This window comes from Pinus tabuliformis, chromosome 6, assembly GCF_031772625.1.
Source record: "Pinus tabuliformis cultivar Carrire ecotype Pingquan chromosome 6, CPIR1, whole genome shotgun sequence".
In the NCBI taxonomy this organism is placed as follows: Eukaryota; Viridiplantae; Streptophyta; class Pinopsida; order Pinales; family Pinaceae; genus Pinus; species Pinus tabuliformis.
Window position 1 is genome coordinate 1,125,610,071 of NC_142292.1, and position 17,349 is coordinate 1,125,627,419.

The window sequence follows — 17,349 nt, forward strand, 5'->3', positions numbered from 1 at the left end:
CTCAAGCATAGTTTGCATGCATGACATGTGTGCTTTTAAGCTTGCATTCAAAAAATTAAAATACATGGGTCCTGTGTTGTGCAAGTCATACGTAAGATCACATTTGTACTGAACATTTGCATAACATAAACAAAACATCATCATATGTAACAAGATCCATCCAAAAATAGGTATGTATATATATATATATCGTGTGGCACACTAAGGCGCTCAAAAATAAGTGTATGTGTCAAAAATAGAGTCATTGTCCTCAGTACATCCGAGACTTATGTCTCTCAAAACATCAGTGGAAGTAAACCTAGGCGACTAGTGAGCTGGGTTATGCTCTCTGTAGCATACAGCCGCTCGGGCCACCCGCCTCAAAAGGCGGTGCAGCCTGGGTGCCACCCCCATTGTGTGGATCTGGTGCTCTATAGGTACCTCCTCGACCCCCTGGTAATCCGGCACTCCCTCCAGCAAACCCTCGAGGTTGCGGGCCACAGTCTCCGATGTATCCACTCCTGGAGGAACTAAGGCAAGGGCTCCAGCGTCTGGCCCCTCCCTCCGCGCCGTTGGGGCTAAGCCAATGGGTCTCACAGGTCCCACATCTACATATAGTGACATTTATTAAGACATATACATAAAAAATCAAAAACATCAAAAATGTTAAAAAACGGTCAAGTGACATACCTCCATCGTCCCAATGCTCTCCTGCGGGCAGTGGCATGTCAGGATCGTTGCGGAAGTCCATGCCGGCATATGGCCAGTCCTCCACAATGACAACCTGGCGCTCTAGCCACTCTCTGAAGTATACTCCCCAAGATACTGGGCGACCACCACCTCCACGTGGCATGACGCAGGCCCATCGACTGGCCCTCGTCTCCGGAGGACCTCTAGGTGGATCCACAGCCATATTCTGCAGCTGTAGAATCGACACCCGCTCCAGCATGAGCGGTAGAAGGAGCGACCCATAGGAAAACTGCTTCGTCTCCCCACGACGGCAGTTGCTTAATTGCCTCTTCATACTGGCGGTCACAGCAGTCGCCCAGTCAAAGATGGTGCGCTGTAGGCACTCCAGAGCTAACAACAGTTGGTTCTTCGAGGCCTCATGATTGGCCAAAGAGCCCGCTGCCCATGTCACTAGGAAGAGTATCGTGCAGAGAGGCATGTCCCGCACTGTCGGGATAGCAACTTTCCCGCTCCGTGTCTTTTCATCTCCTGGGCATACTCTATCCATCAGCTGGTCTAGAGTTTCGCCGCTGGGTCGCTGCCCCTCCAGGATGGGCCTCTGACCCCGGCGTGACAAACCAGTCAAAAAGTAGATATCCGAGGCATCAAAATCGATATCTTGCCCGCGGATGGTGAATTTCCCATCTACTGGATTCCATGCTCTGATCAGGAACTCCAGCAAGTCAGGTTAAGCTCTTAGGCACGGAGTCAGGAAGAACTTTAGGAAACCACATGCCCGCATTGCATTCCGGCATTTGGCGAGTGCATATGCAGCTATATCCTCGTTATCGTGGGCTCTCTCTTGCCACACAAAAGCCATTGTACCCTGCAAAGCCATGAAGAAATATTAGATCGTTGTTTGTGGAAAAATTCACGTTCAATTTATAAAAATTCATATTTTTCCGCGCCAGCGCGACTGTTTTAAAAATAGTCGCGCTGAAAATGGCGCCTAGTTGTTTTTTCATTGGGTCAGCGCGGAAGCACACGTGTTTTCCGCGCTGACCCAAAAGCTGGTATGTGTATTTTTAAATCGCTCAGCGCGGTCCCGAGCGGGAAACCCGCACTGACCGAGAGCGCACCCATGCTCAAGAAATTTTCCCAATTGGGCAAATTCCACCGTTAAAATCTTGCTAAATATAACCAAAATGGAGCGCAGGGCAAGAGGAACCTACCTGGAAGAAGCTATTCGAAGAATGGTGTCCGCACGGGCTAGAAATCGCTCCGTCAACTTTTTGGCTTCTCCACGTTCTCAGAGGCTCAAAATGGTAACAATGGTAAAAATGACTATTTACCCTTCTATTTATAGTAAAAATGGCCTAATTAGCTATAGATTTTACAGATATGGGTTTTTGTCATCTCTTTTACCATGGATTTAGCCCTAATCTCACTAAATGCGTGTTTTAACATGTTTTTGCACATATCGAACGGATTTATGCGGGTATTTTTTATTGTGCAGGTCCACCAGATCGGTGAAGTCATAATGGTCCTAAAAATCACTTGGTCCCAAAATGTCGTCTTTGAGCTCTTTTCCGACATGAAACGAGAAAAGATGGCCGAGCTTCCTTTCAGCTCGTTAAAGGGAACGAGAGGCGGTCGTTTTAAGCTCTTTTTCCGACCGTGTAACTTAAAAAGATTGCCGGGTGTTTGTCGTTTCGCACTCGATATCGACTCTAAAACGACGTGTTTCCGACCACTTTTTTACTTTTTCGGGTCGAAGGCACTATTTACGAAAAGTACTCTTCGATCGTAATGATCGGGCGGTTCTTTCAAGCATTGTTTTATACTTTTTCAGGCTCGGGAGACACAACTATACGAAAAAGGACCCCCTTGGAGTCTCCTTTTCCGCTGTCTTTTCAGACTCTCTAAACAAGAAAAGACGCCGAGTTTTTCCTTTATCAGGCTCGTTAAACACTTGATGACATCGGACATCGTCGAAATGACATTCTTCAAGCATATGCTATCCCCGTCAAGCTTGTCATCCAAAAATAACCGGGGTACCTGCCAGAAATGGTGGGGAAAATGGAACTGCAATCGTTGCGTCAGCAGTATGTCGCTCTTGAACATGGCACTGGTCTGCATTCGTGTCGGGTGGGATCTCTCATTTTGTTTCACAATTGACCTCCGTGGGTATGGGTTATCCTATTTGACCTCTCATTTGCTCATTGCCACCGTCATCATACCCTCATCTCATTTGATGTCAAATACTGCCAAATCCATTGTCGTGCCGCCGATATGTTCAAGAGAAGTTGACCTCTGCAATAATACAACCTCACCTGCTATCTCACACAAATCATTTTACCTCTGTCTCGTGTCGATGATGTGGGAAACATTATGGCCCACCTTCGATCAAGGTCACTTCCTGTCGACTTTAGCTCATTATCCGGGAAGGTGACTTAGAGACTCCCTTCAAGTGCCTTAGAGCCTGCATGCCTCAATGGCAGGTTCTTCATGTTCGACGCGAGGTTTACATCATTGGCCTCCGATCGAATGATTCCATGGGTGTTCGACACCAGCTCATTGATTCACACGCCGCGGATTGTACCTATAGTACCTTGAGGACCATTATCGTTATTGGTGGTACCTCTCGTGCCTTTTAACAGTTTTCATCATTGGCTGGTAATCAGACGATGTTCATGCATGTTTGACTTCAGCTCATGTATTCACATGCTTGGAATTGTACTTTGTTCGGGTCGGGACGGAGCGCAAGACCCTGGATCTCTGTCTGTTATGGTCCAGGTTGTGATTTTGTAGATGATCATTACATGACTCATTGATGGATGGCTGCGCCCATACCTGAGTTTTCATGGATGGCTGCGACCATACCTTATCATTATTCTGGTCTTTTTAGCTGGGTGACTGCGTCCATTCCACAGAACTTTTCGCATGTCTTTCGGATGGTTGCGCCCATGCCTAGACTACATGTACTTGATTATCAGAGATATTCGGTCCTTCCTGGTGGTGTTCCAGTTCGGCAAAGTGTTGTAAAGCATTTCACCCCTCCCACTCTCTCGGTCTTCATGCTTTAGGGGGCATCTGTTACACAGTAATTTGTCACTGTCTCCCTGTCAGTCACCTTACTGTGTCAGGAATTCACAATAATCAAGTTCATGCCTTTTGAACTGGCCAAAAACCCACTTTTCCAAAGTTTTCCTCATCAGCGCGTCTGTTTCTAAAATATCCGCGATGACTGGCACTTTATAACAAACCGCGTGCGCTGCCAGCACGGAAGCACACGCCTTTCCCGCGCTGATCGAAATTTCATGACCAGCGCAGCCCTTCTGTGTACCTACCCACGTTGATATGACCCTTTCCATTATGTCTCTGTGACGTCAGTGCGACAGACCAGTTATGCACCCGCGCTGATCCAGTTTTGGCGAATTTGTTCCAACAGCCAGCCTTCCAGATAACTCCAGACTTGGTTGTTGTCCTTGTGAGTATCGACTCCCTTCTATGGAATGTCTGTTCGACCCTTTGCAACTACTTCCCTTGAGGATAAGCTCATCCTTCCACCCTTTTAGTAGGCTCCTTCTCCTATATAAACCTCCACCATTACCATGAGCAGCTAGTTTGGAATAACTTGGATTGTGTAGAGCTTATAGTGCTCAGATTGCTGCTACTATAGGTATTTGGTGTGCTAAGTGTGGAAGCGATTGATAGCTTAGGGAAGGTTGTTTTGTGTTGCTTGTGTGTGAGAGAGAGTTTCTTGTCTTGGGAGAATCATTTCCAAAGGTGAATACTTGAGACACTTGCTGACTGGCCCCTCCTGAGAAGGATACCGATGTCAGAACATTTGGTTGTACTTTTCTCTGTTCGATTAATAATAGATGACTGCTGTTATTGTTCCATTCTCATTTGTCTATGCAATGGTTAATGTGAATTACATCCTTTCTGACTGATGTATGGTTGCTTTTATTAGATTTCACGCTTGTGTTTGTTCCCTCTTCGTGTGTGCAGGTATCTATTCGTGGAGATTGCGGAGGATTGGGACCAGCCAAAGCGAAGGAGCGAAGGCGACATCTCTTCATCAAACAACAGCGCTGGAATCCAAGTAGGTGCTCTTTACCTCTTGTTTAATTGCAATTAGGAACATGCATAGTAGCATTGACTGATTGTTGCTAGACCCTCGCTGGGCTAGTAGGGATCGCCTCTATCCGTAGAGGGGATTTACCTCTCCAACAACAAGGACAAAGTGCTAGGGAATGAAGTGTTATAAAAAACAAAGTGTAGAGAGGATGAAGGACCCGACTTCCACTTGGAGCATACTCTTGTCAAGGGTCTAGGGTTTTGCATTGATCAATAAGAAGCTTCATTAAGAGAAATTTATGAAAAGGTTTTCCTCTCTGAGAGAGAGGGTTTTCCTTGGAAGAGAGCCAACATCTTGTGTTCTTGTTCTTATGTTTTTGGCACCAGTTGGATGAAGTAAACACACATGCATTAATATGAAGATAAGAATATTAAGCTAACAAGATAAATGGTAAAAGAGCTTCAAAAATTGTTGTAAAGTCTAGAAGAATCCTACTATGCCCCATTGCCCTAGATTCTTCAACATAGTGTCAAAGCTAAGGTGACACATCAAGGAAAGGGAATCTCAAGAACATCTACAAGGTTGAAGCATCAAGCCAAGAAGTCTCAATCACATCAAGGACAAGAAGGTCTACTATCTATCATTCATTAATGAAGACTGCAAAGCAAGAAGAAAGGCCTTGTATAAAGGCACCTACAAGAAGAAAAAATCAAAGAGCGACCTACATCAAGCTACACCATCTTATAAAAGGAAAGGCACTACAAGTCAAGTCATCAAGCAATTCCATTTGAAGAAAGAAACTTGAAGAACATCAAGATCTAAGGAAGGAAAACCATCAAGTCTTCAAGAAGAAAGCAAGTACAATACATCTCAAATTCTATCAAGTAAGTATATGTCCCATTCTGAGTATACCTCAATGTATTTTTGCAAAGAAAGTAACAAATTGGTTGGGACCACTGCATGTCCAAAGTCCAATTATTTGGATGCCAAGAATATGGATGCTACAAAAGAATTGTCCTAAACTTAAGAAGGACAACAACAACAAGAGAAAAAGGGAAGAAGCTCATATAACTCAAGAAGTGAAAGAAGAAGACAAGAAGTAGAAAAAGGAATATCCTCCAGATCTCTACTATTACTAAGTCATCCTCTTTGCTTAAAGTCTTCTTTCAAAGTTTTGAGTAGTATAGGAGCATATAGAAGTAGAAGATATTGCATGGTTAAAGATATCTTCTAGAATATAGGAGCATCGAGTGGATATAGCTCAAGATATTCATATAGAAGGATCATACCTATTATAGGGCCTCATCCACAATGAAAAAATGATTTATCATGATTAAAATTCTTAGAGGGCCTCCATCATCAAAGGAAGAAACATTTGCAAGATAATATTCTTCAAGATGCTCTGGTAGAATCTTCAAAAGAAAGTTCGTACATAAGGGAAGATGTCTCATTGGGAGTCCCATTTATGGGATTCAAGAATGGATGATATACATGGGAGAGCTAATGAAGCAAGAAAGGCTACACCAATCGATGAGAACTATCAAATAAATCCGAGATGATAAAAGCATAACCAAGATGAGGTATGTATGTTTCAAACTTTAAGTCATGTCATCATATATATTGGGACATTGGAAAAGTTATAGAATCGTGATCAAGAATAAAAGGATCTCTTTCACCAATGATATGCTCAGAGGCATGTACTACAATGCAATAAAATGAAACATGAAGAAGTGATCTCATAAGGAGTATAAGGTGGTTGACTAATCAATCCAAGAAGAAGAAAATGAATAAAGAGATCAAGCATGTGAATAAAATTGTGGTCACAAAGAGTCACTACCTGAAAAGATTCCTCAACATCTCTCGAAAGAGGGCATGACAACTCTGACAAAGGAAGAAAAATATCAAAGGACCCTTGACACCTATGAATGCCTTGGATATAGTAAGGTGCAGATAAATGATTCAACTCTTCAAAGATGTCATGATGAAGAAGCCATCCAACAAAAGCACCTTTTGATGTTGAAGCAATATCATGATGATGTCATGAAGGGCTACTAAATCAGAGTATGGGAATAAGAAAGTACAACTAAGCATCCATGTGATAAGTATTATGAAGAATAGACAAGATGACAAAGGAGTAGCTAGATGACAAAAGGACCTGATATATATCAAGAAGGCCATGACATGACAAACCAGGAGGGAAAGTGATCGACGGTCAGTTAACCTACCAAGAAGAAGTTCAAACAAAGACTTCATGACATCAAAGGAAAGAAGGAGATCAACTAGCTAAAGGACCCACAAAGAAGAATTTGTTGATGAATGGACAAGTCCCTAGCTAAGAGGGAGTTCTAACAAGTTCCCAACTATAAAGGATCTTGGGCAAGTTCCTTGTCAGAGAAAACTTGGGCATGTCTCCATCAATCAAGGCGAAGAGATAGACACAACATTCTTCTCTTCTCTTTGCAAGAAAGAATGGGAGGATTGGGTAATCATCTGGAACCTAATGCTCTTTGAGGATGTGTACGGAATCCAAGATAAGGGTAGGCAAGAGGACCAATATTCTTTGAGGGCAAGTGAACCGGGAAGAGCCCAGCATGAAAATTAGGCAGCAGTGTTGCTTGAATTGTAGTATGTAGAAGTGTCCTCAACGACAGACCTAGGCCAAGTCCCTTGGAAGGGGGCACCTAAGAAGGTGAAAACCCCATCTGACCGGGACCTTGAAACATCATGAGGCATTGTCGGTGAGTTGGGTTGTTTGGGAATGTAGCCCTAATTGGGTGGTAAATTTTATCCAAGGCTAAATACATGCGAGAGATTGAGAGCGAACAAGTACCACGAGGGAATGACAAAAAGGACTTTGAAAAGAGAGTTAAAGAGTGCTTGAAATTACTGGGAGGGAAGTGGATGGAGGCTGTCGATGTGTCTCAGTCGGATGTGGAATAGATTAGGCTAGTCCACCACTCGACTTGAGGTGAAAACCAACACGAGCTGCTACATCGTCGTAAGCGTGGGTGGATTACTACATGTTGGTTTGCCATTGCAGTGGTTGAGGAACGAAGCATACACCCTTGTAGCGTGCCGTGTGCACCTGCGTGCTCATGGTGTTGGTTGGTGGGCCTTCCATTCAACCCGTCTTGAAACATAGACCAAGGGGTCTAACATGTGTGTGAGTCGGTGGGTTTGAAAACCTATGAGGTGCAAGGAAGCTGACAGGTGAGATCCCCTCTCTGGGGGCGCATCATTGACTGACCTTGAGCTTATGCAAAGGGTGCGAGTTCAAGCACACCATTTGGGACTCAAAAGATGGTGAACTATGCTTGAGTAGGGTAAAGCCAAAGGAAAGTCTGGTGGATGCTCATAGCGATACTGATGTGCAAATAGTTCGTCTAAATTAGGTATAGGGGCAAAAGACTAATCGAACCATCTAGTAGCTAGTTTCCTCCGAAGTTTCCCTCAAGTAGCTAGAGCTCACGTGCAAGTTTTATCGGGTAAAGCAAATGATTAGAGGCATCGGGCGCATAACTCCCTCTACCTATTCTCAAACTTTAAATAGGTAAGAGGGTGCAGCTTCTCCATTGAGTCGTGCCATCAAATCGAGAGCTCCAAGTAGGCCATTTTTGGTAAGTATAACTGGCGATGCGGGATGAACTGAATGTCTAGTTACGATGCCGAATTGTGCACTAAACTAGATCCCACAAAGGGTGTTGGTTGATTAAGATAGAAGGACAGTGGTCATGGAAGTCAAAATCTGCTAAGGACTGTGTAACAACTCACCTGCCGAATAAACTAGCCCTCAAAATGGATGGCACTGAAGCACACAACCTGTACTTGACTGTCAGAGAAATTGCCTAGATTCGATGAGTAGGAGGACACGAGGGTCATTGAAAAACCTCAGGTGTGAGCTTGGGTGGATCAGGCCCCGGTGCAGATCTTGGTGGTAGTAGCAAATATTCAAATGAGAACTTTGAAGACTAAAGTGGGGAAAGGTTCCATGTGAGCAACACTTGGACATGGGTTAGTCGATACTGAGAGATGGGGAAGCCTTGTATCAAGGGTACACTCTACATGAGCATCAAAATGGAATTAGGTTAATATTCCCAAACTAGAACATGGCGGCAGACATAAATGTTAGGAAATATGGAGACGTCGTCGGGGTTCCGGGAAGACTTATCTTTTCCTTTTAACAGCTTTCCCACCCTGGAATCGGTTCACCTAGAGATAGGGTCCAGCAGTAGGAAGAGCACCACACATATTGCGGTGTCTAGTGTGCCCTCGACATCCCTTGAAAATTGAGAGGACTGAGTACTGTTCATGCGCGGTCATACTCATAACCACATCAACTCTCCAAGGTGAACAACCTTTGGTCAATAGAACAATGTAGATAAGGGAAGTCGGAAAAACGAATCTGTACTTTTAGGAAAAGGATTGGCTCTGAGGGCTAGGCCTAGGGGTTTGTGCCCTCAACTCATGGGTTGTTGACAGTCTGCCCGAGATTCTCTTGCAGCGAGGGTGGGTAGTCACATGCCAATTGGGCTACGTGCGTATAATACCCACTATCGAGGGCTTTTCCCTAGGCGGCGAACAGTCGACTCAGAATTGGTACGGACAAGGAGAATCCAACTGTTTAGTTAAGAAAATAATTGCAATGGTCCCTATAGATGCTAATGCAATTTGATTTCTACTGAGTGCTCTGAATGTGAAAGTGAAGAAATTCAACCAAGCACGGGTGAATGACAAGAGTAAATATGACTCCCTTAAGGTAGCCAAATTCCTCGTCATCTAATTAGTGACACACATGAATGGATTAATGAGATTCCAACTATCCCTATCTAATATCTAGCAAAACCAGAGCCAAGGGAATGGGCTTGGCAAAATCAGTGCGGAAAGAAGAGCTTGTTGAGCTTGACTCTAGTTCGACTTTGTGAAATGACTTGAGAGGTGTAGAATAAGTGGGCACTATTTTCGGCACAATTGAAATACCACTACTTTTAACGTTATTTTACTTATTCCGTGGGGTGGAGATGGGGCACTACCCTTGTTTCTGGTCTTAAGGCATGTTTTGGCGGGTCGATCTGGGCGGAAGACATTATCAGGTGGGAAGTTTGGCTGGGGGACACATCTATTAAAAGATAACGTAGGTGTCCTAAGATGAGCTCAACAAGAAAAAAAATTGTTGAATTTAAGCTTCTATGATCCATAAGTTTAATAAGAATATTTTTCGGTGGAGATCACAAAAATATCATGTGGAACAAAAGGGTAAAAGCTCATTTGATTTTGATTTTCAATACAAATAAAAATCATGAAAGTGTGGCCTATTGATCCTTTAGCTTTTTGAAATTTGAAGCTAGATTTGTTAGAGAAGTTACCACCGAGATAACTGGCTTGTGGCAACCAAGTGTTCATAGCGACATTGCTTTTTGATCCTTCGATGTCGGCTCTTCCTATCATTGTGAAGCAAAATTCACCAAGTGTTGGATTTTTCACCCACCAATAGGGAACGTGAGCTGGGTTTAGACCATCGTGAGACATGTTAGTTTTACCCTACTGATGAACCACACCACAATAGTAATTCAACTTAGTACGAGAGGAATCATTGATTCAAACAATTGGTCATCACGATTGGTTGAAAAGGTAGTGGCATGAAGCTACCGTGTATTAGATTATGATTGAACGCCTCTAAGTCAGAATCCACACTAGAAGCAGTGCATGTCACTCTTCGAATGTATCTCGACCCACAGTAGGGGCGTCACATTGTTTCCCCCAGGGGCCTATATCATTTTCAACCCATGTCTGTGAAGCATCTTGGTCAGGGCAACTTTGAAGTTCAATTCCAAATGGTCATTGAGGAGAATCATTTGTAGACGGCTTAAATACACGACGGGGTGTTGTAAGTGGAAGAATGGCCTTGGTTGCCTTGATTTAGAGCTTTTCTCTTGTCACACACTATTCAAACAAATCCAGACAACTCTCTTGCCTTTGCCTCATCCTCCAAATGACAATTTTGTATTTCTCGCATCTCAAAAAATATTTGCTTGGGGGTGGGAAATTTGGGGTTTCCACATGGTGATGGAAAAGATGCTAAAGCCCAGGAAAATTGGGGTTTCCATGTCACACCCTAGCACCCAAAATTTGGGTTTTCCATGTAGCTCCCCGACACCCAAAATTTGGGGTTTCCACTTGGTGCCCAAATTTGGGGTTTCCACGATGCGATGGAAAAGTTACCGAAGCCCAGGAAAATTGGAATTTTGATGTCGCACACAAAATTTGGGGTTTCCATGTCGCACCCCATGTTATAGACATATTTGTGCACTTCAAACCCAATTCTATATGTCAATAAACTAGGGCTCATAAACCAATAATAGAGTTGTTTCATACCCTAAAATAACATGGTCATCTGATTACATTATTCCCCAAAAGTTCCACCTAAAAAAGCATCTAGAAATGGCCTAAACTGAACCATATTGACTGCTACACTGGCTAGGTGCAGTGCATACTGAGTGACACACTACTCAGGTGCGATGCATACTGTTTGGGCCTTCTATAGGGTGCAATGGGCAAGGATGGACAAATTTCTGAGACAATTTGCTAGGCGGTTTCTCATGGAATCTTCTAGAAACCTATCCTATGACACTTGCCTCTCTGAATTCACCCAAGGATGTGTAAGAGATATAAACTTTAGTTATCTCTTCCCTTGTGGAACCAGATGTAACAAATAGAATGACACTAATCAAAACCCCAGAGATGACTCACACCATTGCACACATCTATAAATGGATCCCTCATCTGAGAGATCCAAAGGCTAGAATATTGTGGATTGCAAGTAAGTGCTGAAAGTTTGAGGAAAGAGCATTGTATTTTTGGTGTGATCTTGCTATTTCATGAGGTGAAGAGGGCTTGATGCTGGGAGGATGATGCTGGATCAGACAACTGGGTTTTAATTCTCCCTTCTATTTAATAAAGTTCTTCGAGTTTTCTTCCATATAACTATGCAATTGCGAATGTTATTATTTGTGCATGCTATTGTATGTTCATTATATTTCTGATTACGTAATGATTATGATATAATAGATCAAGATGCTTTGGCGGTTCTTTTTTACTGTGTTTCTACAGGTACTCTCTAAGCAGGATAAGTATGGAGAGGAGTTGCAAGTTATGTCAAGGGGGAGAGAGATCAAGCAAGGAGTTAAGCTGAAGATCCATGTTGGTTCCTTTGTCTTTCTCTTATCTATTATACATAGAATAAATCACGAATTTATTTAAACTGTTGTTTCTAGGATAGCTGCCAAACCTAGAGGGCTAGTCGATCGAAAAGACACTAGTTTTCCTAGAAACAAATTGGTGACTCCGTTGGGGAATCGAATAGATGTTTGTTTGTTGTTATTGTTTGTTTTATAAACTATAGACAGAGCCTGAAGTCAGCCAGGTAGCCTTCGAACTGCTCTTTCTCTGCAATTTCATAGTAGATGAATGTTTCTTCAGTCAATCTCTGGTTTAGTTTATGAATTAAAAACCTGACTTACAAGCATTATAGATGCCCTTTTGGTAGCTCAGTAACCTCTCAAGACATTCCTCTGTACTTTTCTCTTTACTGTCTATCATAGCTCAGCTTAACTCACTGAAAACAACTGCACATCTAAGCCAAAACCCATTTCACTTGCGCTCCCTGGCCCATCGCATTGTCTGTCACTATGAACCAATACGAATTGCAACTCCCAAGACTATAAAGTGTGATGCATTCTTGTTTCTGTGAAGCGCAGGTGCGATGACTGACTGAACCTATTTCCTTTCTAGAAATTGGGGGTTTTTGTCCTTGTTTTGAGTTTTGTTTAGTTTTTTTTCTCCTTATGAACAGTGCCTCCTTACTAAAGCCTGCTTGCATCACATTTATCAACCTCCATTGATTAGGATTAGTAAATATTTTTATGTATTTGTCCATCATTTACAATCCTTTGTCGAAAAGTTGCTTAAATCGATATGTCGTTTTGATACAAAAAGTGTCATCACTATTGTTTTGTGCCAAAAAGAGAAGTGTTGTGGAGTCTTCCTTCCTTGGATAGTTGATTGAACTTTTAGTCAAGTATTTGGTTTTATTTGTTGACGTTTGAAGTGTTGAAAGGATTTTCTATTCGAAATTAAAAAGTTTCGTCTAGTCTTCCTTTCTATTTTGAAAAAACAAATTGTCAAAAATGTCACTTTGAAAGAAATATTTCAAATATTTGTTGCATTTAGTTTTCATTTTTGGCATTTTTCACATTAAAGAGAATGAAAACAAATACATGCATTTGCATTTGCATTTATTTTGTGTGAAAAAAATGATTTAGGAAAATGCACTAGTGTGTGCTCTTTGCTCTTTGTTTGAAACAATTGTAATCTTCTTTCCCTAGTAGCTAGAATTTTCATTGATCGAAATAAACAAAGATTGTTTATCATTATAGATTGAATTTTAGGAATTTCAAATCATCATCATGTGGTGAACCATTGAAAGGCAAACTTTAAACAAGATCAACTTTAAAATAAATCTCAATGAACTTAACAACGCTTTAGAACTTAACACATCATATCTAGAGGTCTAGGCTAGAGATGTGTTCCGGCATCGTAAAATCTAGTAACTATAATTTTCATCGAAGTTTGGGTGATTCCTCCTCCTTAATACAACAAGTGCTAGCACGGACTTGTGCTCCCCATACCATCGTGTATATATTGGGAGACCACAACAGGCTTATATCCTTTATCCATAGGAAGTTGAGTCTACCACCTTATTGATCGTAATGCACTAAACACAAAATTCGGGAAGATTGACTATCGTACATAAGTCCTTGGTAATTTCTCTTTAATTTATCACCAAGGTGTATTTTGTAGTTTTGTGATTGGTTTGGTAATTCCTCTGTTTAGATTTCCAGAGTAGTCACTTTCGTTCCTTTTCGACTCTTTAAAAGAAAAAGGTCCATCTGAGCACTTGTCACTTCAGGCTCAATAAAAATCGAAGGGGAATAAAGTCATCTTTAGCTTTTTCTCAATTCTTAAAAATTGAAAAAGCAAAGTTGTGTCAAAGCATCATTAAAATTAATTAAATATAGAATAACATACCTATTCCTTAGTTGATCTTAGGTTGAGATATATGGAGTCCACCAATCAAGGAATCCCTCTTGAAGGGAATACTAGTCCTTTTACTTCTTGGGGAAATATTGGTGCTCCTCATATGGCCACATTGTCCCTTCTAGGACTTACCATTGGCCTACCAATATGGCTATTCTCAACATCTGTGGTTCAAAATACCATGATTCCTCAACAATCAAATCAGCATCCAGTTGATACTGAAGTTGACCCTTCGCCTTCTTCTTCGTTTGTTTCTCCCTCCCCTTCTTCCTCTTCACTTGGTGAAAGTAGTGATGCTAGTAACCGGGTGGCTAAGAAGAAGAAGAAAGGGAAGGAGAAGAAGAAGAAGCAAATTCAGCAAGGGGGCAACCATGCTTCATCTGGTGAAAACCCACACATTAAAACTCCTAAACCCAAATTTCCATGCATAATTTGTAGAGGAGACCATTTTCATCGAGATTGTCCTTGCTTCCCTTAGATATTGAGAGAATGATCCCCTCGTTCACACCAACCAGTGTCATCAACCTCTGGTGATCATGTTGGTAATACACCATCAACTAGTGATAATGAAGTTAATGGATAGAAAGGAAAGGTAAAATTTCCATGTAGGTTATGTGAAGGTAATCATTCCCTTCACCGTTGTCCTTTTTTGGATGAAGCCAAAAGAGTATTGGATAACTGTCCTCCTTCACCGCAATGACTTCCATCTGGTTACCAGAAACTTTCCCCGGGTCCTTTACTAGTTGAAAACCCGACTGAATTAATTCAACCATCGGTCGAAAGAACTCTCTCTAAAGGTGAAACTTATGAGTCTATACCCAACCAAAGTCAACAGGTCGAGGCGGCACCCGACCCAGTTTTACCTTCAAAAAATCGTACCCTTTCTGAAGAGAGTGAGAATGATACCGTTCAAATTATTTATTTGTGAGAAGAGGCATTACATTGTTGGGTGATTTACTTGTTCATGAGGTGAAGAGGGCTTCTACACTTGGAGGATGATGCTTGATCAGACAGTTGGGTTGTAATCCTCTCTTTCACTACTATTAATAAAGTTCTTTTAGTTTTCCTTCATATAATCGTGTGTTTATGAATCTTATTGTTTATGAATGTAATTGTATGGTCAATGTGTTTCAGATTCTGCATTGTTTATGATGTTTTTGATGGAGATTATTTGATGGTTTTCTATTACTTTGACTCTACAGGTACTCTTTGAAGCGGGACAAGTAGGAAAGGAGTGGAAAATTCTATCAAGGAAAGGAGAAATCAAGCTAGGATCAAAGCGAAAGATATAGGTTGGTCCTCTTTTCTTCCCTCTAATCTATCACACTTAAATGAACTCTTGAAAAGATTTCATTGTTTTTTTCTAATATAGCTACTCATCTTAGTGGGACTAGCAGTTCGACACTAATTTTCCCTGAAAAAAATGGCGACTCCACTGGAGATCAAACCCAGAATCTCTGGTTTCGTCAAATCAGTCTGATACACTTATTTCCTTTGTATGATTGTGGTTGGAAGCTCACACCATTCACCTTCATACGTTATGTGATTGGAAGCTCACACCATTCACCTTTGTCTATTCAATGGACAAAGCAAAGGAAGAGTTTTTTCTGCTGACAGAAACAATCCTACCTAACTGTAGGGACTTCCATTTGGTAACCTGGAAGCTCTCCTTTTACTGAAACACCTGGGGGCATGCAAACCTTTGCATGTAAGTGAAAAGTTACTTTTGATTTTCTTAGTTTGTAGGTTCTCAACCCTTTAACCTTGTAGCTCGGTCGTTTCTAGCCTGCATAAAAAGGCAATGAGCACATGTTATAGTAGTGTTCAAGCTCATTAAAAAAAGTAAATATACCAAGAGACATCATCAAAAGACTGGAAAGAGCAATGTTCCCACAAGGTTCAAGCTCGTTAAAAACTCAACCTGTACTGAGCATAGTTTCTCCTGATTCAAGCTCATTAAAAAATGAAACCACCTTTGGTAAAAAACCTTTGTGATCACTTTGCTATCAACCGTTTTGAACCTTGGTTGCGTTCCTACCGTCACCTCCATTCATTTGGCCGACCATACACTTCCACTTGATTGTTTACCCTTTTGAGGAACAACTATGACAAGTGATTCTAATTGCCACCCTCTTCACACTGCCATGTTTTGAGAAGTTCCAAACTTACCTGGAACCAGTTGCTACCCGAAAATACCACTCGTTCCTAAAAAAAGAGTCCCTTTTAAACTCTTTTTAGATTCATTAAAAATAAAAATGTTGTCGATCCATTGGCCTTTCCAACTCATTAAAGTAAAGGGAATGCCATCCCTCTCATATATTTTAATCTTTTTGCACCTGATGGATTATTAAACAAAAAGATCGAGCGCTTGTCTTTGTCGGCTCTTTAAAACTATCCAAAAGTCATCCCTTTCATATTATTTTATACTTTTTCGGACTTAAGGGATTATGCCACAAAAAAGGACTGTTGGAGTCTCCTTTTCATCCCTTTTCAAACTCTCTAAACATGAAAAGGACCGAGTTATCTTTGTCGTTAAACTCGTTAAAATAATAGCGACAAACTTGTCCACCCAAACAAGAACGAGTCTCACTGATGCTAGGCTCACTAAACACCAAGCGATAGATTTGCCCGAAGGGAAAATTACAGACCAAGCATATGTTATCCTCCTCAAGCTTGTCAAAAATAAAGAGGTACTGGTCAGCAATGACTGGGGAAAAATGGGTAGAAAACTTGAAGAATTTTATTGGTAGCAGGTCGCTCTTGAACATGAAACTTTCACTCCATCACCATGATTGAGTTGGGTTGGGTTTTTCCGTTCACCATCACCATTGGTCTTGCATACTATCCATGGGGTTAATTCTACCAAGTCCATATCAGTGTCACCAATATTTTCAAGAGAAGTCATTCAGAGAATTCAACATCCAGCAAATGCCTCATCCACTGCAATACTTCCACCCTTCATTTTTCATGACCGCTGTTTAATTGCAATTAGGAACATGCATAGTAGCATTGACTGATTGTTGCTAAACCATTGCTGGGCTAGTAGGGATCACCTCTATCCGTAGAGGGGATTTACCTCTCCAACACTTGTTTCAACTTTTTATAGTCCTTCATAGACTAGCTCGAGAAGAGACTCCAACATTTGATCCTTAGTGAGATCCTTTACCAATGAAGAAACCTTCTTTCTCTTGACCAACAAAGCCATTTTCTTTATGTGGGGTTGCAGACTCAATGTCCATGTGCTTGGGCCACAACTTCTGTCACAGGAGGGACATGGAAAGACTAAGTTTACTGCACCTGGGTGATTTCGATCGTGATGATACATGGAAACCCAAAATTTCCTACATTTGGGATGCTTTCGACAAGGTGGGACATGGAAAACCCAGGTTCCCTACAATTTGGTGAATTTTGTCGTGGAGGGACTAGGAGAACCCATGTCACGCCCCTATCCTAGTGGTAGTCTTTCAACCACACATAAGAGGGTGTGGCACTACCATACTTTCTCCTTTTAGTAATACTTGAGT

General features: G+C 41.7%; 1 non-coding gene across 1 annotated transcript; it reads left to right on the forward strand.

The window, feature by feature from the left end:
* The first annotated feature begins 7,225 nt into the window (after positions 1–7,225).
* On the forward strand, positions 7,226–10,680 carry LOC149262826 (25S ribosomal RNA). Its single transcript, XR_016261397.1, has one exon. It is a non-coding gene; the product is annotated as a 25S ribosomal RNA (ribosomal RNA).
* Positions 10,681–17,349: the final 6,669 nt, after the last annotated feature.